Source organism: Paroedura picta, chromosome 10, assembly GCF_049243985.1.
Source record: "Paroedura picta isolate Pp20150507F chromosome 10, Ppicta_v3.0, whole genome shotgun sequence".
In the NCBI taxonomy this organism is placed as follows: domain Eukaryota; kingdom Metazoa; phylum Chordata; class Lepidosauria; order Squamata; family Gekkonidae; genus Paroedura; species Paroedura picta.
In genome coordinates, this window is record NC_135378.1 from 68,650,686 (window position 1) to 68,673,417 (window position 22,732).

At 46.4% G+C, this 22,732-nt stretch overlaps 1 long non-coding RNA gene across 1 annotated transcript; it reads right to left on the reverse strand.

The window, feature by feature from the left end:
• Positions 1–573: 573 nt before the first annotated feature.
• On the reverse strand, positions 574–22,517 carry LOC143819890 (uncharacterized). Its single transcript, XR_013225139.1, has 3 exons — positions 21,906–22,517; positions 10,695–10,769; positions 574–898 (listed from the first exon to the last, which is right to left on the reverse strand). It is a non-coding gene; the product is annotated as an uncharacterized LOC143819890 (long non-coding RNA).
• Positions 22,518–22,732: the final 215 nt, after the last annotated feature.

A 22,732-nucleotide genomic window follows, 5' to 3' on the forward strand; every position in this document is an offset into this window, starting at 1 on the left:
TGTCCATGGACTACAATTCCCAGAAGCCCCTGCCAGCGAATGCTGGCTGGGGCTTCTGGGAATTGTAGTCCATGGACATCTGGAGGGCCGCAGTTTGACTACCCCTGATTTAGACTCTTGGCCCTATGTCAAATAGCAGGGCAGAGGGATCTTGGAAATGTTTTTGCCAACTGAATGAGATCTGGATTATGCTTGTGCTTCCTGCCTTCTTGCAGGTTTTGAAAGGAGAGTCAGAGATATGAGCTAAAGAGCAAGAATCAAAGGGCTACTTGCCCTTGATTCTTAGGCCTTGTCTCCTAGCCCCTTGCTATTAGTGAACCAGTCCAGGGGATTCTGATCCAGCCTAAGAGCTACAATGAATTTCCCCCCTTGGTTTGAATGTATTGTATTTTTATATTCTTTGCAAGCTGCTTGAAACCCTTCAGTGGGGTGAAAAGCAACATTATGACCGTTTACGCACTGGAGTTTCATGCTGGGCTGCAGCATGGAGTTTTAGTGATGGCAGATTTCCCCACCTCTTCCTGCACCCACACGGGAGAGCATTTGGCCTGGTGCACCTCATCCGTCCCCAATTTGTGCTCCTGCACTGGGACAGTGAACTTCCCAGTGCATATAAACAGTCATAAATTCTATGTTCTTGTTGTTAGGTGCAAAATCGTGTCCAACCAATCGCAACCCCAAGAACAATGATCCTCCAGGCCTTTCTGTCCTCTACCATTCCCCGGAGTCCATTTAAGTCCACAACTCTATAATAGGTCTTTAAACAAATGTTCCAATAAGGTCTTCTGGTGGGTCCAAGTAGAAGCAGATTCTTCAAAAGCTACTGTAGGGCACCATGGGCAAAGAGCATGAGAGTTGTTTTTCCCAAGAAATGTTGATTTTGTTTTCTCTTCAGTCACTAAGAGATGGGAACAAAGTGTACATAAGAACCATTCTAGACACAATGAGTGTTCTCCATCGGGATTCATTCATTTTTCTAGCCATTCAAGTGGATGGGGAGAGAATCTCTTGTCTAGTTTAGACAGATATCTATCTTTCAGGCCATCTTAACACTTCCTATTATTTTAAGCATTCTTCTCCCATGTTTCCTCACTTCTGGTGTGGATAACACTCAAGAAGAAAAGTGAACATGCTGTGGAGTGCAACAAGATAATAAGATGGGGGGACAGATTTGTAAAAGAACCCAAGTCCCTCCAGCTTTACATGAACAGGCAAATACATGAATAATTGTGGACGCCTCCATCATATTTAGTTTGGCACTTTCACAAGGCAGATGTTCAGAGGACTGTTTGCAAGCAACAGTCATTGGGTTGGATCCTGTGAGTCTTCTTTTACTTCCTCTGGAAAAACCAAATAAGTATCCTTCAATGGATACAGACGACCTGTCATGAAGGAAGATGGAGGAGACTGCAGCAATGGGAGAGATGAGGAAAGAAAATGGCACTAACAGGTGAGTGGGGGGAAGGAGGTGTAGGCAGCAATAGGAAAGTGGGAGTGAGCAAAATGAGTGAAAAAGAGCTGTTTTTTATACCCTACTTTTCACGACCCCAAGGAGTCCCAAAGCAGTTTACAAACACCTTTCCTTTTCTCTCCCCACAGCCAGACACCGTATGAGGTAGGTGGGGCTGAGACAGCTCTGACAGAACGACTTTGCGAGAACAGCCCTAAGAAAACTCTGAGTAGCCCAAGGTCATCCAGTTGCCTGCATGTGGAGGAGTGGGGAATAAAACCCAGTTCTCCAGATCAGAGGCTGCCGCTCTTAACTCCTACACCATTCTGGCTCTAAAGTGGCTATGGGTAGTGTCAGGATTGTAGAATCTCTGTCATAAATTAGCCTGAGTTCCTCCATGTCAGTTATATTACTAGATGGGGCCCGGCGCCTGCTAGTCCCGGCCTTGTAGTTTGTAAGCAATAAAATAGAATAGTGATGTTATGTTAACCTTATCTTGTTATGGGCAGAAAGGGCTGTTTTTCACCTCTTTCAAGGATGGGAGTTTGGAATCCTGTTTTGGTTTCACATATGTCTTTTCTCACTCACCTCCCCCCCTTGGGAACTGTCAAGTTTTGGGCGGGAGAAACGTATTGATAAGCTGAGGCAAATCTGGCTTCTAGTCAGATTTGACTTTTCAGTCCATTGCGTGTAGTGCTAATCAATAAAAACTATTTTTCTTTTGAATAAGTTTTGTTGTGAGTTTCCTGTGCGCTTGACATCAAGTCAAATCTCACAACTCCTTTCACCTGCAAAATGCAGGGCGAGGGACATACTTTTTCTGATCAGGGAGAGGGCCTGGGTTGGGACCTCTCCCAGGCCGAAGGCGCTGGTGCGGGGCCGCACAGCTCGGCCATGATGCGGGCTGTCTCGGGGGCAACCCCGGGACCCGAGGAATTTTTGGAACGTCACATCACCCAGCGCAGGCGGTTGTCAAAATACGACCGCCCTACTGGGGATGAACGTTGGCCGGAGCACCTGGGACTGCCTAGCTACGCGCTGGAGCCTGTGGGTGAGACACAGGACTTGCAGTACAAGCTGGACAGGGTGACTAACTGGCTGCAGGACCTCTCGGGTCGGCTGGATCCGGAGGAGAGACGCCGTACACAACGCCTGCTAAAGGACGTGCTCGGTGGGGGTGCACACGATACCAGTGCACGGAGAGAGAGCGGTGGGTTTGCACTGCAGGAGCACGGCATGGCGGCCGCGCAAGCAACGGCAGAGGCGGCTGAGGCGCTGGCCAGAGCCCGGGCTCAGCTAGAGATCGAAGCCGAGGCGGAAGCACGCGCAAGGGCGCAGAGGGAGAGAGAAGACGAAGGCGAGGAACGAGAGGACGAAGGTGGCGCTGGCGGCGACGGTGCTGGTGGAGACGGCGCGGACGGAGGCGAGGACGCAGCAGCGGCGGCGGCGGCACGGGCAGCGGCGGATGTCGCGGGAGCCGAGGCGGCGGCAGCGGCGGCGGCGCGTGAAGCAGCGCGAGCGGCCGCGCGAGCAGCAGCAGCGGCGCAGGCAGCGGAGCGAGCGAGAGTGGCGGCTGGGAGAGGGAGAGGCATTGGCCGGGGTGCAAGACCCCCGGCCCCGGCCCCAGCACCGGCGGACTGGGGCCCAGGGCGCCTACCTGCCCACCTCCGTGGAGTGGAAATGCGGAACACCTATAAGTTCAAGGCAAAGTTTTCTGGGGACCCCTCCGATTTCCCCACGTTCCTGGTGCACCTCCAAGCCTACATGATGGACATGGGGTTCACTTTCCAAGACGACGCCGAACGGGTGCGTTTCGTGGGGCAAGCCCTGGAAGGCAAAGCTGCCAAATGGTTCGTGGATTTGTACCGTTACCACCCCCAAGCCACCCGCGACTACAACCATTTCATGAGGGCCCTGCGCCAGATGTACGTGGAACCGTTTGAACGGGAGACTGCGGAGAAGAAACTCCGGGCTCACCGGCAAGGAAAGTTGTCCGTGGTTGAGTACGCCAGGGAATTTAAGGAGCTGGCTTCCTCTGTACCAGACTGGACGGAGCCCCAACGTGTGCTGGCGTTTGTAGGGGGCCTCAATCCCACTCTGGCTGACAAGTGCCTCCTCCTGGAAGACCCACTCACTGTCGAAGGGTGGGTCCAGCTGGCTGGAGAAATGGAAAACCGCTTGGAACGGGCCTCAATGGTGCAAGCCCTGGCCGGGAAAACCATGGCGAAGACTTCCACCCCGGTGAAGACCAAGCCCCGAACCAAATTGGAACCGGCGGAGCGCACTCGGCGCATGGAGAAAGGGCTGTGCTTGGGATGTGGCCATGCCGGGCATTTCCTCGCACACTGCCCAACGAAAGCGGCATCAACCCCGAAAGCTGCGAGCAGCGCCCCATCGAAAGCCACGCCTGCCAAGAAAACCACCACCAAGAAAAGCACCAAATCTCTCCTGGTTCCAGTGGCTGCCGTGCCAGCGGTGGACGACTCGGAGGAGGGAAGCGGGCTGGAGGACGAGGATCAAGCTGAGGAGCAGTCGGGAAACGAGGACGGTCTGCTGTAAAGGCGCCCCGCCAGCAGGCCGCTAACAGGGGCAAACGCGTGGTGAGTGATTCCCCCTTGCTACTCCTACCGGCCAACCTTTCTAACCCCAAGTCGGGGAAAACGGTGGGAATCCGATGTATTGTGGACTCGGGGTGCACCCAATCCCTAGTGAGCCCGGCACTGGCCGAGACTTTGGGAGTGGGGAAAGTGGCACTGAAAGAACCCTTGCCAATCACCCAGTTAGATGGGAAATGCGCTCCCGGTGGGGAAGCCACGGCAAAGACTCGCCCCATGGACTTGGACATAAAAAAACATTGGGAGCAAATCCAACCTTTGGTGGCCCCTCACTCTGCCTTCCCATGCGTGTTGGGGTTGGATTGGCTGAGGGAACATGATCCCCTTGTGAAGTGGAAGGAAGGGACTGTGGAATTTACCTCCGCCGCTTGCGAGCAGCACACGCGGCAGCAGGGTCCTCCGAGATCCGGGGTGGTGGCTGCTTTGGGGGTGGGGGTGGACGCGCTCCCTCCTGAATACCGGGACTTTGGTGATGTGTTCGCGGAGGTGGAGTGCAACCAGCTCCCCCCCCACCGCAAAACTGACTGTGCCATCGAATTAAAGAAGGGAGAGCCTCTCCCCAAAGCCAAACTGTATTCCATGAGCCCGCGAGAGATGGCAGAGCTTAGAGAATTTTTGGATAAGAACCTAGCGAGGGGTTTTATCAGACCAGCCACATCTTCCTTGGCAGCCCCGGTCCTTTTCGTAAAAAAGAAGGACGGTTCGCTAAGGTTGTGCACCGACTACCGCGGGTTGAACGCGGTCTCCACCTGCAACGCCTACCCGCTTCCCCTGATTAAAGACTTGCTGGGCCACTTGGGGAAGGCGCGCGTTTTTTCGAAACTGGACTTAAGGGAAGCCTACTATCGAGTTCGGATCAAGAAAGGGCATGAATATTTAACAGCTTTTAATACGCCCCTGGGGCAGTTTGAATACACCGTAATGCCGTTCGGCCTCGCCGGCGCTCCGGGCGTGTTCATGAATATGATAAATGAAATTATGCATGATTTATTGTACCAAGGGGTGTTGGTTTACATTGATGATATTCTTGTGTATTCAGAGAATGTTGAGAGTCATACTAAGCTGGTCCGCGAAGTGCTCCGCCGCTTGCGGAAGCACCAGTTGTTTGCTAAACTGTCAAAATGTGAGTTCCACCGCGAGGCAGTGGAGTTCTTGGGTTTCCGGGTCTCCCAGGCTGGGATCGAAATGGACCCTGGCAAAGTGCGTGATTTGCTGGCATGGGAGCCTCCCCGCACCAGGAGGCAATTACAAAGTTTCTTAGGATTCGCTAATTTTTACAGGACCTTCATCCCCAACTTTGCCAAGGTTGCGCTGCCTCTCACTGACTTGTTAAAAACCAAAGGGGGGACGACGGCAAGCCGACCTGGGGCGCCTCTCCCTTGGACTCCCTCCTGTCAGGAGGCGTTTGATAAACTAAAGCTGTTATTCACGTCTGAACCTGTGTTGGCCCATGCCGACCCCTCTAAGCAATTTACAGTACAAGTAGATTCCTCGGACGTAGCAATGGGGGCCGTGATCCTCCAAGAGGGGGGGGACGGGAAATTGCACCCCCTGGCCTATTTATCAAAGAAATTTTCAGCGGCAGAAAGAAATTGGGCAATTTGGGAAAAAGAGGCGGCTGCAGTGAAATTGGCCCTTTCCACGTGGCGGCATTGGCTGGAGGGGTCCACAATCCCGTTTGTAGTCTGGACAGATCATAAAAACCTTCAGGCACTCAAACAGCCCCGCTCGCTTTCAGCCAAACAAATGAGATGGGCGGAGTTTTTCGCTCGTTTCAACTTCTCCCTAAAGCATCTTCCTGGCAAACTGAATTTTTTGGCTGATGCACTATCGCGCCTGCCTCAGTACAACAGCAAACGAGACCCATTGGTAGATACCGTCTTTACTCCCGCCCAACTGGGGATGGCCGCTGTGACGCGCAGCCACACAAAGACTGTTACGCCCATCCCAGGGGGCTGGGTCCAAAAGGACTTGTCAACTGACCCAGAGTTTTGTTCCCTCCGCCCTGATTTGTCTGAGAAGGGAGGGCTCTTTTTCAAAGGCGAAAGACTCTTTGTGCCTGCCGCGGCCCGGGGGAAGGTTTTGAAACTTTGCCACGATGCCAAAACCGCTGGACATTTTGGTTTTGTGAAAACTCTGCACCTGGTCAGGAGACAGTACTGGTGGCCATCCTTGCGTAAAGATGTGGAGAAATATGTGCAGGGGTGCCCCATTTGTATTGCCTCAAAGCCAATTGGGGGCAAGAGGAAGGGACTTTTGCAGCCGCAGCCCACCCCCTCACGTCCATGGACTGATGTAACTATGGACTTTATTACAGACCTTCCCCCCAGCCAAGGGAACACTGTCATATGGGTTGTAGTGGATGCTTTTTCCAAACAGGCTCATTTCATCCCCTGCACGGGCGTGCCCTCAGCACCAAAGCTGGCCTCTCTTTTTATTAAACACGTGGTACGTCTGCACGGGATCCCGACACGTGTCCTGACGGATCGGGGCCCCCAGTTCGTTTCCAAGTTTTGGAGGGAGCTTCTTAAACTATTGGGTGTGGAGCAAGCCCTCACCTCGGGCTATCACCCGGAGTCAAATGGCCAGACCGAGAGAGTAAACCAAATCCTGGAGCAGTATTTACGCTGTTTTATCAACCACCAGCAGGATGATTGGGTTTCTTTATTGCCACTTGCTGAATTCGCCTATAACAATGGGGTCCACTCCTCAACTGGGGTATCGCCCTTCAAGGTGGTGTATGGAACTGATTTAGTGTCAGCCCCCACTTGGGGACTTAGCTCCGCAGAGGTCCCTGACATAAACAAATGGGCAGCCTCCATCAGTACGGGCTGGCCAGAAATCGTTGCTAGCCTCAAGGAAGCCAAAGATGCCTATAAGGCTCAAGCTGACAAGAAGAGGGTACCTGCCCCTGATTGGAAAGTGGGTGATTTAGCCTACCTGTCTACCAAGAACTTAAGGTGCCAGCAGAAATCCAGGAAACTTGGTCCAAAGTTTGTGGGACCATTTAAAGTGGTGAAATTGATAAATGCTGTGACTGTGGAGCTAGCTCTACCAAAAACTTATAGGAATGTGCATCCGGTTTTTCATTCCAGCCTGCTGCGAAGAGCTCCAGCCCCGGACGAGTGGCACCCTCCTCCATCGATGCCTGTTCCAATTTACATCGATAAGGACACCCACTATGAAGTCAACCAAATCTTAGACTCTCGCTTGCATAAGGGTCGCCTTCAATATTTGGTCGATTGGAAGGATTTCCCCTCTGGGGATAAAGAGTGGGTTGAGGCTGGAAATGTGAAGGCACCCCGCCTTCTCCGGGCTTTCCATCGAGCATTTCCTGATTGTCCTCGCCCGGTTGATGCCGGCTAGGTGGGGGAGTGAAGTTAGTTTTAATGCGGAGGGATGTCAGGATTGTAGAATCTCTGTCATAAATTAGCCTGAGTTCCTCCATGTCAGTTATATTACTAGATGGGGCCCGGCGCCTGCTAGTCCCGGCCTTGTAGTTTGTAAGCAATAAAATAGAATAGTGATGTTATGTTAACCTTATCTTGTTATGGGCAGAAAGGGCTGTTTTTCACCTCTTTCAAGGATGGGAGTTTGGAATCCTGTTTTGGTTTCACATATGTCTTTTCTCACTCACCTCCCCCCCTTGGGAACTGTCAAGTTTTGGGCGGGAGAAACGTATTGATAAGCTGAGGCAAATCTGGCTTCTAGTCAGATTTGACTTTTCAGTCCATTGCGTGTAGTGCTAATCAATAAAAACTATTTTTCTTTTGAATAAGTTTTGTTGTGAGTTTCCTGTGCGCTTGACAGGTAGGGAGAGTGGGATTTTCCTTCCCTCATGTTTACATCATAAGACACCCCCCCCCCATTGTACTTCTCATTCAACTTGGTTCACATTTGCCACTAATACTTGCTACAGGCTGTAGTAGGCAATAACATAATATACTATGCATTTCCAAGTCATTTATTCAATTTGGGTAAAACATTTTGGCTGTGGGTATTTAAAAAAACAGAGCTGCCTACTGGAATGTTAAAGAAGCCCCCCACCCCCAGCTAACTGTTTTAATTCCACTGGTGTCAGAATTATGTTAGTTTGTGCTGCTTTTATTGTTGCTCTCTATGCTGGGCCCCACTTATCTTAAAGAAAGGCGAGCTTCTAAATGTTTTAAATAAGTAAACAAACACACTGCTGTATGCTGACTTTTCTAGAAGGAGCAGTGATGGGAAATGGAGGGCTTGACTTTCTTAGCGTACTCCTGTCCTGCTGATAGCTTCCGATGTATTTAGAAATTGGTTATCTGATGATTGGTTCACTTGTTATATGGAAGATGAGCTCACATTTGTTCACCACATGCCTCCATCGTAGGCACTTATAATATGCGAAAGAGAATACTGGGTTTGCAAATCTATCATAGACGGAAGTCATGGAACCTTCTTCAGTTTGGTGTAGTGGTTAGGAGTGCAGACTTCTAATCTGGCAAGCCAGGTTCAATTCTGTACTCCCCCACACACAGCCAGCTGGGTGATATCAGTGCAATGATATCAGCCTCACCTCCCTTGCAGGGTGTATGTTGTGGGGAGAGGAAAGGGAAGCCTCTTTGAGACTCCTCTTGGTAGAGAAAAGCAGTATATAAGAACCGACATCCTCATTTCACAATATTTCTTGGCAAACTTTCCACAAATTCAAGGTCCCCCAAGGCTGCAAACATTATAACATTTAAAACTTTTAAAAAGCTGTTCAAATACAAATCTGTATAGAATACAGAACAAAATATAAAGACATTAATTCATAGACCATAAATGCAAGAACGCAGACTAGGAGGAGGGAGGGCTAGTGAGAGGAATACTGAAACAAGAAAGGCTCCATCCACTGAGGGTAGATGAAATACAGGGAGACAGGTGGATCACTCTGGGGTGGGTGGGAGTTCTAAAGTGTTGGTGCTATGACCAAGAAGAGCCTTTCTCTGCTTGCTACATGCTTTGCCTCAGATGTCAAGGGCTCCTAAAACAGAGCCTCCAAGCTGGCTGGAAATGTTGGCTAGATTCATATGGGGATAAGTGATCCTTCAGATAAACTGACCTGAAGCCATAAAGGACAATACCAACACCTTGAAGTGGCTCCAGAAGCAAATTGAGAGCCACTGATGATGGAACAAATCTTGAATTGTATGATCTCTATGACCCACTCCAGTTGGTGTTAATTTTGTTCCAGCTGTAGCTTCTGAACAGTCTTCAAGGGCATTGTCATCTTCTTAAGGAACATCGTAAGTAAATTTATATCCTTTCTAATCCCTTTGACTTCAATAGATTTAGACTGGTACAACTGTGCTTAGGTGGGCAAGATGAGTATGTCTACGTTTTCCTATCATTTCCCCCCTTAGCTTTATGATTGTGATGTCTGTTACATTTGTATTTGTGCCATTTTTCCTTCAATGTATATCAAATCAGAGCCTCTTGTGGCGCAGAGTGGTAAGGCAGCGATATGCTGTCTGAAGCAGTCTGCCCATGAGGTTGGGAGTTCAATCTCAGCAGCCAGCTCAAGTTTGACTCAGCCTTCCATCCTTCCGAGGTCAGTAAAATGAGTACCCAGCTTGCCGGGGAAGCTGGGGGGTAAACGGTAATGACTGGGGAAGGCACTGGCAAACCACCCCGTATTGAGTCTGCCATGAAAACGCTGGAGGGCGTCACCCCAAGGGTCAGACATGACTCGGTGCTTGCACAGGGGATACCTTTACCTTTATATCAAATCAATTACCTTGAATATGTAAAAGAGGTGCCACACTTCTACCTCCTTGCTCTTGTCCTTAAAGTTAACCCATAAAACACCTTTAAAATCAATTTAGTTTAACTTGAACAGTTGAACTTATAACCCTACTGCAGAGAAAATAGAGGCTTTGGGTTCCCTCAATCATTACAACAGACTGTTAACCCCCTGGTGATTAATATATTTTCTATCCAAACACTAAGTGCTTTGTGAATAACAGCCACCCCACACATTACAAGAGTCCTATGTGAAAAGTCATTTCCATGTCGGAAATTGCACAAATCCCCCATGTAGATCAACGCATGTGACAATCATGCACACATGTAAATTGCTTCATGAACACGCTGTGATTTACAAATATGTAAAATATGATGATGTACAGGGGGGACTTGTGCAACTTCCTAGTTTATTTTTGTAATGTGTGAACTGGCCCTAAGCCACTACCTGAAAGGCATGCTTTTAATCACTTACGACAACCAATCTTGCTTTTGCTATATATCTGCATTGGATAGCTCTGTCTTGTGCACATAAGGATGCAATGGAGAAGAGGGAAATGATATAAGCTTTTTGGAGGGCCCAATAGGGGTGAAAAGAATGGTACAAATGAAGTCAGCAAATAAATAATAAATGCACACATATCTTAATGTGAGCCGCAAAACCACTCCTAAATAAGGGTACAAAGGATTGCATTATCAGCCCCGCAGAAACCTATTGGACATAAACAAATCCTGATAAGGCTACAATTATATATACTCTAACTTAGAAGAAAGTTCCACCAATATAACTGAGATTAATTGAATAAGCAAAAAGAGGATCGGGCTACATATGAATATCCCATTCCAGGGTTCTCAGAGGAATAACTCACTTGTGTTGCATCTTGTCCAGTCTGCAAAACACTCCAAGATGTTCTACTTTCCTATGGACTGTGCTCCAGAGGAGGCTGAGAAAGAGGAAGCAAACTGGCACATGACTGCAAAAACAGACAAATATATACCCAATGCATACTTGTGCTGCAGGTTTCATGGATTTTACAAAGGGGGAGAATAAAAGCAATCCTGCATTTCAAGAAATAAAAAGTGACTGAGTTCAATTTTGTTCCTGGACAAACTCAGCCATTGGACAAGGAAGAACGGAAGCAAATTCACTTCCCTTAATTCTGATCCACTCTGTTGTGACAAGAAAAGCGAATCCATAAAGGGCCTGTACAGATGAAGGTTCAGAGTTGCTTCTGACAATTCTCATGCCCTAAAGTTTTTAAAAAATTGTCCGTCTTCTTAACACTAAGCACTCGTGCCACGGGAGAGGAGCCCACTTGGCCACTGTGATGGTCCAAAGGATAAGGGCACTGTGTTAACCCTGATAGATCTTTCTGCAGTTTTCAATATGGTCAGTAAGATCAATAGGAAGAGGGAATTTGGAATCTCAGATGCAGAGACCATTTCCGCATGAGGGATTTGCCCCTACAATTTGTCCGAGCTCTCCCATTTTAATCAGATTTTCCTATTTCACAGGTGTATTTACAGGCATCAATCTATGCAACTGTTCTAGCTGCTTAGAAACGTTATGATTTTTCCCCATTAATAAACCAAAGGAAACATAACGAGTCTTCAAAAATGCTCTCTAGTTCCTTTCTCTGTAATATTGTAATAAGCTTAGACAATGAAGTGGAACATACATACATACTGGAGGCTTTGTAAAATCATCTTCTATTTGTAATATGGGATTATTGTTTCTTCACCCACTTGGAAAGAATGTAAACCTGGTGATCAAAGTCTTCTGCTGCCCAGGCTTAATTAGAGGGAACTCTTCTCTACTACAGAGACATTTTGAGCATCAGAGCCCTCAGCAAGGTTCTGTTCTTCAGTTCTTCCCCTTATCCTTTTTCCAGATCTCTTCCTAGTGCTGATTACTGTATGATTCTTTTTGTCCTACATACCCTGTCTTCCATTGCTGGGGATAGATGGTACTCAAATGCCATCTTAGTCAGCAAACACAGTTCATTTTCACTTTCCAGAGAAGTTTAATGCTCTTATTAGCAAGTACAATGCTGTCTGGCACATATTCGCTTAATAATACAATCCTGCACAGTCTTAACTCCTGGAGCATCATCATCCAAGTGCAACACTGGATACATACATACATCTATAATTGCTGTTGAGTTGCAACCAACTTACATTGAGTTTTCCAGGCAAGTGAGACTCAAAACAACTTTCTTGGCATAACAAGGCAAATCAAATCATAGGTGGTTTGCCAGTGCCTTCCTCTGCAGAGTATTCCTTGTTGGTCTTGTTACCCAAATTGCTGGGGATAGCAAGAGGCTGGGTAACACAGGATCTTTACTACCAATTTTTACGGGGTCCTTTCCCTGGAAGAAACCCTTTTTAAATGAAGAAGACAAAAGCTTACACTCATGGGATTTATTTGGGGAAAATATTGGGATACACTCAAAACACACACAGAGCAAAAACATACATACACTAAGTTCTACAGGGGGACAAGTTACACTAAGTTCTACAGGGGACAAGTTCACTAAGTTCTACAGGGGGACAAGTTACACTAAGTTCTACAGGGGACAAGTTCACTTTCTACAGGGGGACAAGTTCAAGATACTGCACCTTTCTTGGATCCAAGCAGCCCAGACACAGGGTTGACGACATCAGGGGTGACAGGATGCCGGGTGTGGATAACACAACACACACACACACACACAGGGTGTGCGCAAGGCTAGATATAGTGTTTGAAATTCCTGGGCAGCCCCAGAGACTGCCCACTGGGAGGTCCATGATTGATGATTGGTCTCTGATATTATGAGTACCTGATAGGTGAGTTTGAACTGTGATGTCACTAGAGTGGGAGGTGTGGAGTAATCTCATCAAGTAGAATAATACCTTGGCTAGGTGTAATGTGTGGCTAATGGCCTTGTCTTTGTTTTATCAGGAAGGACTGGGGGAAGACATTTGGGGATAAGAGATGGTGCTAGACAGAAATTACACTGGACAAGAGAGACAAAAGAAGTTGCAGTTAGTACCTTGAAGGGATATTCCTTTCCTGTAGATAGTCTAATGGTCTTTGGCTGGGGGGGGGGGGGTGATTTAGATAACGTGCACATTTAGCTCAGTCAGTTGGGCAAGGAGGAAATGTAAGAAATCTAGTGAAGCTCAAACAAAATGGAGACTTAGCCTGGCTTCCTAGGTTTCCTAAGGGGCCCTACTGACTCCATAGTCAGTCTCTGCCAGGCTGGTTTCTGTGTGTGCCAACCTGCTCAGAGTCCAGTCATGGGCTTCTGTGCATGAAGATATCTCTGTGTGAGGCACCCTTCCATTATGGGCTACCTCTAGGGTAACAGTCTCCCATCCAAGTACCAACCCTGCTTAGTGTGCAGGATTAGACAAGACCAGGCTGCATGCTGCCTTGTCTCGCAATGCAACACTGTTTGCTATGTTGGTAAAAAAACAAAACAAAACTGGGCCTAGCAACCCTACTGAAAGGCCAATGTGGTGTACAATTTACAGTGTCTGGCTAAGATCTGGGCAACGTATTTTTGAATATCCCCTCTGCCATGGAAGCTTGCTGGGTGACCTTGAACCAATCACACAATCTCAGCCTCTCAGGGTTGTTGTGAGGATAAAATGGAGGATGGAAGAACCATGTGGCCCACCTTGGGCATAAAGAAACATCAGATGGCTGCAAAAAGATTTTACCAAGAAATCTATTTGTGGATAAAGAGTGCCAGAAGTAGGGAATGGGACCACCCTGCTATAATTGCAGCATCCTACAGCTGTGCCATTTAGGGGGCAAAGCCCCTCTCCTCCTACTGAAAGGCAACAGCCAGGAAAGGAATAGTAGAACTAGGACAGTATGTTTTGCCCTGGAAATGTCATCTAGATAGAGCTTGGAACACAATCACTCTTATGGAAAATAAGTACGCCATCAGATGGAGTACACTGCTGATCTGTTTGTTCTTGTTGGTTTTGGAACTGTCACAGCCATCGCATGAGCATTAATCACATATTTACAAACAACGGTCAGCCATTAAGGCTTATTTTATGAATGACAACCATTTGATTGCACTGAATCAACTGCTGCATCAAGTCCTCCCCCGCTTCCCCACCAATGGACCTCTTGCGTCAGACAACTTTTCTGAATGGGGAGAAAACCACTGGCACAAAATGGAACAACATGCAGTCAGATAGCGCCACAGTACACATTTCCCATCAACTATGCCTTCAAAGTTGTAGGAAGCAAAGAAACAAAGCTCTCATGGAACTGCTGGAAGATACTGCAGGAGTATTATCCCGGCTTTACAAGATCGTATTCTATTTATTTGAAACATTTATATCCGATTTCTCTCCGGAAGAGAAACCAACGTAGAAGAGAACATAAAGTACTGGCGTTGAAATTTCTCCACCAAAAGGTCACATAATATGTCAGTGATAACAAGATCCTTTGGGGGATTCCTTCTTAGCATATCATCTCTTGGATTAGTACTGATCCGGATATTCTATGCCTATATGCAGGATTTGTCATATCCCGGGAGATAATGAAAAGTGAATAGGGAGTTGTGCTGCATACCCATTAGTTTTTTCTCAGTAGCTCCACACAGAACACTTCCCGTGCATGCACTGAATGGGCAGGGAGAGACAGCACAAACACAAACATACTGGCCCTACCTCCCCACCACAATCTGGGTGCATGTGCAGAATAAGTATTTGCTAGAGTTCCAGCTCTGGGTTGAGAAATACCTGGAAATTTTGGGGGTGAAGGTGGGAGTTGGCTGGATTTGGGGTGCAGAAGGACCCCAGTGGAGTATAATGCTATGGCATCCACCCCCCAAAGCAGCCGTTTTCTGTAGGGGAACAGATCTCTGTTGCCTGAAGATTAGCTATGATTCCAAGGGACTGGCATCCCTATTATCTGCACACACACTTCCTCCCCATGATCAGCAACATTCAAAGTTCTTACTCACTGGGAGAGGGTATGGGTACTTCCTCTGTGGATTTGCCGCAGGCAGAAGAGAAGGGCTGTTTTTTTTATAGCCTGCTTCTCCCTACCCAAGAGTCTCAAAGTGTCTTATAAACACCTTTCCCTTCCTCTCGCCACAATAGACACCCAATGAGGTAGGTGGGGCTGAGAGAACTCTAAGAGAACTGCTCTGTGAGAACAGCCCAAGAGACCTGTGACTAAGGTCACCCAGCTGGCTGCATGTGGAGGAGCAGGGACTCAAACCCAGTTCTCCAGATTAGAATCTGCTGCTTTTAACCACTACACCATGCTGGCTCTCAGTGATCACACTGAGGAAGTACACTTGTGCTTCCTCTCCCTTCCCATGCATTTAGTCAACATGGGGTTGCAGCTTCTTTTTCTCTGTCTCTTCTCAAATTCATGAATTCATTGGTTTATTTAAATTGTTGTGTCCCACCTTTCCTTCTTAACAACAACAACCTCCCCCCCCCAAAAAAAAACCCCACATAGGCTCATGGGAAAATTCCACAAAATGCAGAATTAGGAGAGCTGCCACTTCTGGGTTCGGAAATAGCCTGAGGGGAGTGGGAAAGGAAGGGGCTTCAATGGGAAATAATTCCATAGATTCTGCCTTCCCAAATGGCCATTTCCTCCAGGGGCACTGTTCTCTATCGCCTGGAAATCAGTTGTAATCCCAGGAGATTGCCAGCCTCCCCCTGGAGGTTGGCATCCCTAAGAATTAGTCTTCAACCTTTCCTACGAAAGGGTGGGATCATGGACACTAGGCTGCATAATTTTGAAAGGTAGCTAGACACACCCATGGAAGACAGGCTCATCAATGGTTATTGGCGCTAATGGCTGGACACGGAGCCTCTATATTCAGAGGAATCGTTCCTCTAAGTAACAGGTGCTGGGCAGCAGCCAAGGGACACCTTGGCCCTCATGCTGTACTTGTAGACATACCAGGAGGTATCCAATTGGCTCCTGTGAGCAACAGCATGCTAGAACAGGTGGACTTTTAGATATGATCCAGCAAGGCTCTTATATGCTTATTGACGTGCATTAATTCTCCGTGTTTTCTATCACGATAGGGTTTTCTTTTTTAAAAGACAGAGCAGAGGAATCGCGATTCTGCAGCTTCTATGGAGTTACTGTCTGGCTGCAGCATGCATCACACTGACAGTTATGATATATTCTTTGTTACATTGCTTTTCATTTCACTGCACCTCTGGACTTTCCTGTTTGAGCCAAGTCTGTAGGAGTGCCAAAACAGTGCAGGGCTGTCTCTTCATAGTATTTCCATCCGGACACGAAGGTAAAAATATTTAGCCTGAAGATGAATCTTAGGAGTCAGATGCACATGCTGGGAAAGGAAGATGAATTGGCCCTCACTGTACAAGGTGGAGAGGACTGGGGGAAGCAGTAAGTGTGCGTGTTCCAGTTCCATTGGCTTTCCTGCTCACCCAATTCTTGCTCTCCGGTTTTCTCAAGGCCCCAACAGTACTATGGTAGTGAGGGATTTTTCAAGCTGCCCTTGAGCAGAGGAAAAAGGCTGTAACTTTAGGGATGTCAGTCCCCAGGTGGGACCTGGAATTACAGCTCTTCTCCAGGCAACAGAGATCAGTTCCCCTGGAGAAAATGCTTTCGAGGATGGATTCCATTGCATTATATTCCACTGAGGTCCCTCCCCAACCCAAATCCTACCCATTCCCTCATCCACCTCCAAAGTCTCCAAGTAGTTCCCAAACCAGAGCTGGCAACCTTAGATTTTTATCTCTCTTCTGTAACAAAAGAAAAATGTTGCTCCAGAATCATTTTTTTGTTTTTTCACTGGTCTTCCTAGTTTCACTGTCACTCACTCTCTCTCTTATTTTGAACAAATTCTTTTCAGCATTCTGGAATCTTGGTTCACATTTTACTAATCTTGTGTTTACTAAGATCCTGAGTTGGAAGTCAAATGTCATCGTCCTATTGCTACATGGCAGGGAAGCCGTGCAAGAGAGAGGCTTCCAAACAATGGTTCCAGTCCAAGCCACATTTCTTAGGCTTGAATGTGGGTTTCAAGGGCATTGTTTTGGGAGATCCTCCCGGCAACAGCAGGATTGTGACACAATCTCTCCAAGCAAGAAACTTGCAAATGCTGCCTCAAATCCATCGAAACAAACTCAGCAGACAAAATCCTGTACACTTGATGCTCTTATGCATTACTGAAGGCGGAAAGTTTGGCCTAAACTTCTCATGTTCTTTGGCCTAAATGCACTGGCAGCGGTCCAGAGAGAAGCGATCAGTGCAGGCTTCTGTGTTCAGATCTCTCCTATAAATCACTCACATACTTTATCTTGTTGGAATCCTTAGGCTGTAAGGTCAGTATTATTATCCCCATATGGCAGATGGGGGAAGCTGGGGGTGAGAAAGAGTGGTTTGCAGAAGGCCACCTAATGAGATCATGGTAGAGGAGAGTTTCCAAATGGGGAGTCGCTTAGCTTTTCCATTACACCACTGCTTCATCAGCCTCTGTAGTTCCCTGCAAGATGGACCCGCCAATCTGGAGACCCCACCAATGGTTACAGCAATGGAACAGAGTCCTGCACTTGTTGGAAAGAAAGGTGCAACAGCATAAGTGCCTTCTTCTTCCTCCTGCATATTCTTGGTGTATGCGTTAAGAATGTTAGCCTCTAAACTGGAGCACCAGGTTTGATTCCCCACATGCAGCCAGATGAGGGACCTTGGGCCAGTCACAGTTCTCTAAGAGCTCTCTCAGCCCCACCTACCTCACAGGGTGTCTGTTGTGGAGAGAGGAAGGGAAGAACAGTTGTGCCTTCACAGCAGGGAAGATGAACAAAGCCATAGGTCAGGTCTCCATTGCTGTCAATGGTGCCATTTGGGGCTCACTTTAAAAGTTCTGGCATAAGTGCTTTGAGGATGGAGCTGTTGTCGAATTCTTAGCAGCCTCCATCCCCACCACAGGACACCAGATGCATTTAATATAGCTGGGAATCCGAAATGCTCCTGAAGTGCTGCTGTAATTTAAATTCCATTTGTCAGGCAGCCAAGGTGGATGTGCTGTGGATGGGACTTCCAGTCCTCATATTTTAAGAGCAACGATGCATGACAGTCATATGCTAAAGATGATTTGGAGCATCACTTTTTAAACTATTGTCTGGAAAATCCACCGCAAGCCCCGTTGAAGGAAGACCAAGAGGCTGTGAATTAAGCGCCTGTCAATTGCAAAATGGTGAGGACAGGTGCGATCTTGACCTGCCAGCTGTGCGCAAAGGAAGTGCTGCACTGGCAAAAGAAGAAGCCCAGACCACATTATGATCCATTAAGGAAGGAAAAGTAATGGGGTGGTTAATAAAAAAGGTTGGGTGGCTTTCTGCTCAGATCATTCTGGTTGGAAGCCAGCCTCAGACAAAAGGACTAGAAGGCTTTCTGATGATGTGATGGCAAAATATGCCTCACACACGAGGGTCTGTTTCCCTTCCAGAAAAGGTAGAGTTCCCATCCCAACACTAGTTCAAATGGCAAGACCAGAGGGATTCACTCCCCCTCTCCCGTTCTCCCCTGTTGACAGATGGTTTTCCAGAGCCAAGACTGCATTACATTCTAGTCGAAGGATCCATTACTATATATCATACTTGGGTGGATCAGCTTTGCTGGCAGAACTGCCTCTTGCATCAACAGAAGGCTCCTTGAGTTGGAGGAAAGCAACACTGTTAATGGAGCAGAACCCATCTGTATGTATCTCTGTTTCTCCGAGCAGTAAGAAGTTCCACGTTTGCTTTCCTTTGAATAACAGGATATTGAAGGTTGGCGGCGTATGTCCATAGGAACAAAGAACGAGTGGAGACATGGATGCATTTACACAAGGCAGCACAGCCACTACTCCACATCAGATCCCAGAGAAAGAGACTCTGCATTATGCCAATCTTTCTCTCAGCAATCTCGGTCTCTTGCTGACTCTTTCAAATTGATACCGTATATTTCTTCTTACAGATACCTCACTTCAGACCTGCTCCAAGCTCCCATGGATATCTCATTCAAGAACCCAGAGTTTTCTGAGAATATTCCACCATACATTAAAGAACAATAAGAGTCATGGGAAAAGACAATAATTCTAGGGAAAGTAGAAAGGAAAACCCAAGATGAGATAGATCAATCAGAGAAAAGTCACAGACCCCATTTGAAGACCTGAGCAAGGTCATTAATCATAGGACCTTTGTGGAGGTCATTATTACATAGGGTCATCATAAGTACAAAGCAACTTGATAGCACGTAATACATGACTACCATGTGTATATGATATGGATATTATGGAACCCATTGGTGACCCAGTGTGGAAGAAATGCTCACTGTAACCATTTACGCACTGGGAACTTCATTGCCCCAGCTCCCATTCAGGAGGACAAATCGGGGGCGGATGAGGTGCACCAAGCCAAATGCTCCCCCGTGTGGGTGCAGAAAGAGGTGGGACAACCTGCCACAACTAAAACTCCAGCCTGCAGTCTGGCATACAACCTCCAGTGCATAAACGGTCTGTGTTGAGTTGGATCCCACAGATCTATGCTACTAGAAAAGCAACTTTCCTTCAGTAGAAGAAGCCTTCCCCTATGGCACAGGCTATAAGCCTCAGGGAAAGGCATCAGCAGAAATCTTGTTCCACCACTAGTGGAACAAGCCGACAGGATATGACACTCTTTTTGCAATTTTTGCTGCATATGGGGGAAGAGGGAGTTCTGTGCCTCTCATGCTTATCAAAATCTACAAATGAATCTGCAGGGAGCACTGTGTTTACCACTCTGTAGAACAGAATGATTTCATTCATAGCCAATGCAACTCAGTCCACAAGGAAATGTAATGCATAAGCTGAAAGGTATTGTTTTGCAGACCCATTAACTGTGCCTTGTAGGGAACACTGAAACATTGCAAGGCTTCTTAGACATTGCACACCTGCACATTTTAGACAATGAAATTCTACTACTTGTATGTATTATCTCCTCTTTGATTCTGACATTTCCTGAAAATATTTTCATTGCCTTCTAGTTCTTACAATATTTTACAATCACTTGTTACAGAATATTCCACAGAATTTCAATAGTTTTTTTTAAAGGTTTCAGTGGATAATTTGAAATTACCCATTCGTATGTACCCTAGGGCAGGGGTAGTCAACCTGTGGTCCTCCAGATGTCCATGGACTACAATTCCCATGAGCCCCTGCCAGCGTTTGCTGGCAGGGGATCATGGGAATTGTAGTCCATGGACATCTGGAGGACCACAGGTTGACTACCCCTGCCCTAGGCTAAATATTTCAACTCCAGCTTGGGAAATTCCTGGAGATTTGGGGGCAGTATCAGTGGAGGGGAAACCTGGGGAGGGAGGGATTTCACTTGGAAGGTGTGTCCTCTGAAGCTGCCATGTTCTCCAAGAGAATTGATCTCTATAGGCTGGAGATCAATCATCATTTTCCCCTCTCCGTTCAAAACCCATTAACATATACTTGAGGCTGGAATTATCTCTCCCAGTGCGCACCACTTTAAACTTATCAACACTGAACTTTTCTTGCAGCCATAATTATAGTTATCAACATTGAACTTTTCTTGCCATATTGTTGTTCACTCAATTTGTGGAGATCCTTCTGGATTCCTTCACCAGAGTCTACAGAACATGGCTGAAGTGGCTTTGTAATTCAACCCTCACCTACAGTGCATTACTTTAGTAAACTTTAACTTCTTGATCAGGTAAAGATACAGAAAGATTTGTTTATACATTCCTAAATAACAGACCCTTCTCCCCACACACACACTACAAATCTCTTTTACTCAAGCATCCCTCTATTTCTACAAATGCTTAAATTATATAGTCAAATGTCACTTTCCCAAACAAACCAGAACAAGTCTGCTGATTGTGGATTCTCTTGAATCAGCTACAGTGAAATGCTCATGGAAAATAGCACAGCCATATTCTGAGGAAGCTCATCCATTTTGATGATCCTCCAACCACACAGCTGAACTCTTCTACTCCTTGCATGGTCTCCTTGCTCCTTCACCTTTCTGTGAATGTCACCTTTCTTTGACATTCTCAGGTACAATCAAAATACACACCAGATACTTCAATAAGATCATTTGATCTTATGGCCAGCCCCCTAGGCTTTTATGTAATTACTCTGTCCTCAATGGTACCTTTCACCTTAAACCATAACAATATTTTTAAAAAAATAAAACCTTATCAGAGAAGCAGCAAATATTTTCTAATTTGCAAAGGATGTTCCTTTCATTAATACTTGTAGTAGTTACAGATCTGGTGGATTTTTTTCCCTTTCTTGATTTGGCTCCAGTTATCAGTGCTTCCCCTTTCTTTTGGCTCTCTCTGCCCTTGATCAAGGACTCCCTTGAGAATCTGGAACTAGATGCCTGTTTAACTTCTGTCTGCAACATTTCAAGCTCATTAGTCAGGTCCTGGATTGTGGCCATCAGAATATGAATTTTTCAAAATGTATGGTTCCTCCCATATTTTCCTCACCCTCTGCATCTGGAAGACAGATAATAACTCCCCCAGCATCTTATTTCTCCTTGTCCTATATTAATTTCAGTTCTGATATTACGCTAATAGCTCTTTTTTTGGCTAGTGAGCTGAAGAAAGCTGAATGGGACTCATTTGCTTGTTGTGGGGCACTGAACTATGAGGGGTCCTGTGAGCTGTTAAGTGACCACAAAAAGGCTTTTGCGCGGCAAGTCCTGAGGCTGGTCAGGTAGTTGAAATTAGTGTTGCCAAGTTCTTTAACCACACCTTGCCTTTCCTCTCCAGTTAATAGCTTTGACCAGCTCTGGTTCAATAAGTCAGTTCCCTGACAATCTGAATTACCTGTAAGGTAATCGCTGGCCAACTTTTTGTCAGTGCAAACTTCCATTACTAAAGCCTACTAAATCCCTAGGTTTTCGAGCCTCCAGCTGCATTGCCATAAATAAGGCTCTTGCACTCCTGAGGAGACCAACTGTTAAACTCATCTGTAGGTGCACTGTGCCTTCAACTCATCACCGTTAATTCACCAGAGTCCATCTCTTCTTCATTTCAGATTATCTCAAGTTTCTCCTCCCAAGAGAGGCATAACACTTACCCCTCTAACTCCCCATAACTAGGGAGGATAGCAGAAGACCGGAACTTGTCAAAGGCACGAAGACAGCCAGCGAAAACTTCTAGCCAATCTGCGGCTTCTCCTCCTGTCAGTAGCAGCCCTGAGATATTGTTGTCTTGGTTGAAGTGTTTGTTTAACATTCTCTCAGCAGCAGACCTTTCCAAAAGCTTCTTTTGCATTCTCAGGCCGTCCATCATGCAAGATTGCCATAAACGTTCAAGTCATAACATGTTCTTTCGTTTTAAACATCTTCCCTTCCATGAAATTTGTCTTAGTCGTGATGAAATTTACTGTGATGCCATTCTCAGGGCACAAATGGGTTTTAAAAATTAACATTTATATAAAATATATTTATTACTGACGTAATATAGTCTGCATCTTCTAATAGACATATTTCTCCCACCCCCCATCTTATTTTGGGCATTGTTCAAACACCAATACAATACATTGTTGGAAAATTTGAACACCAGAAAATGAATCGTGTCCATAGCACCTTAAGGGCTGAATTTTTTTTTTTATGGTACGGCCAGACTCCTGTTTAATTTCATTATGGCAGACTAAAATAGCTTCACCTCTGTGAGACCAGTTCAACTGGTTTACTATACTGATGACTCCAAAGCTCTTCTCATTATACGATGATGACAATAGATTAGGGCCAAGGGTAGATACATTTAAAATTCCTATTTTGCCAAAAAGGCCTGTCACTGTAACCTAATTTACCTTACAATGATTTCGTGAAGATAAAACAACATGTGGAGGGGAGCCTGTACACCACCTCAAGGTGTAGAATAAAAATATAATTATAATCG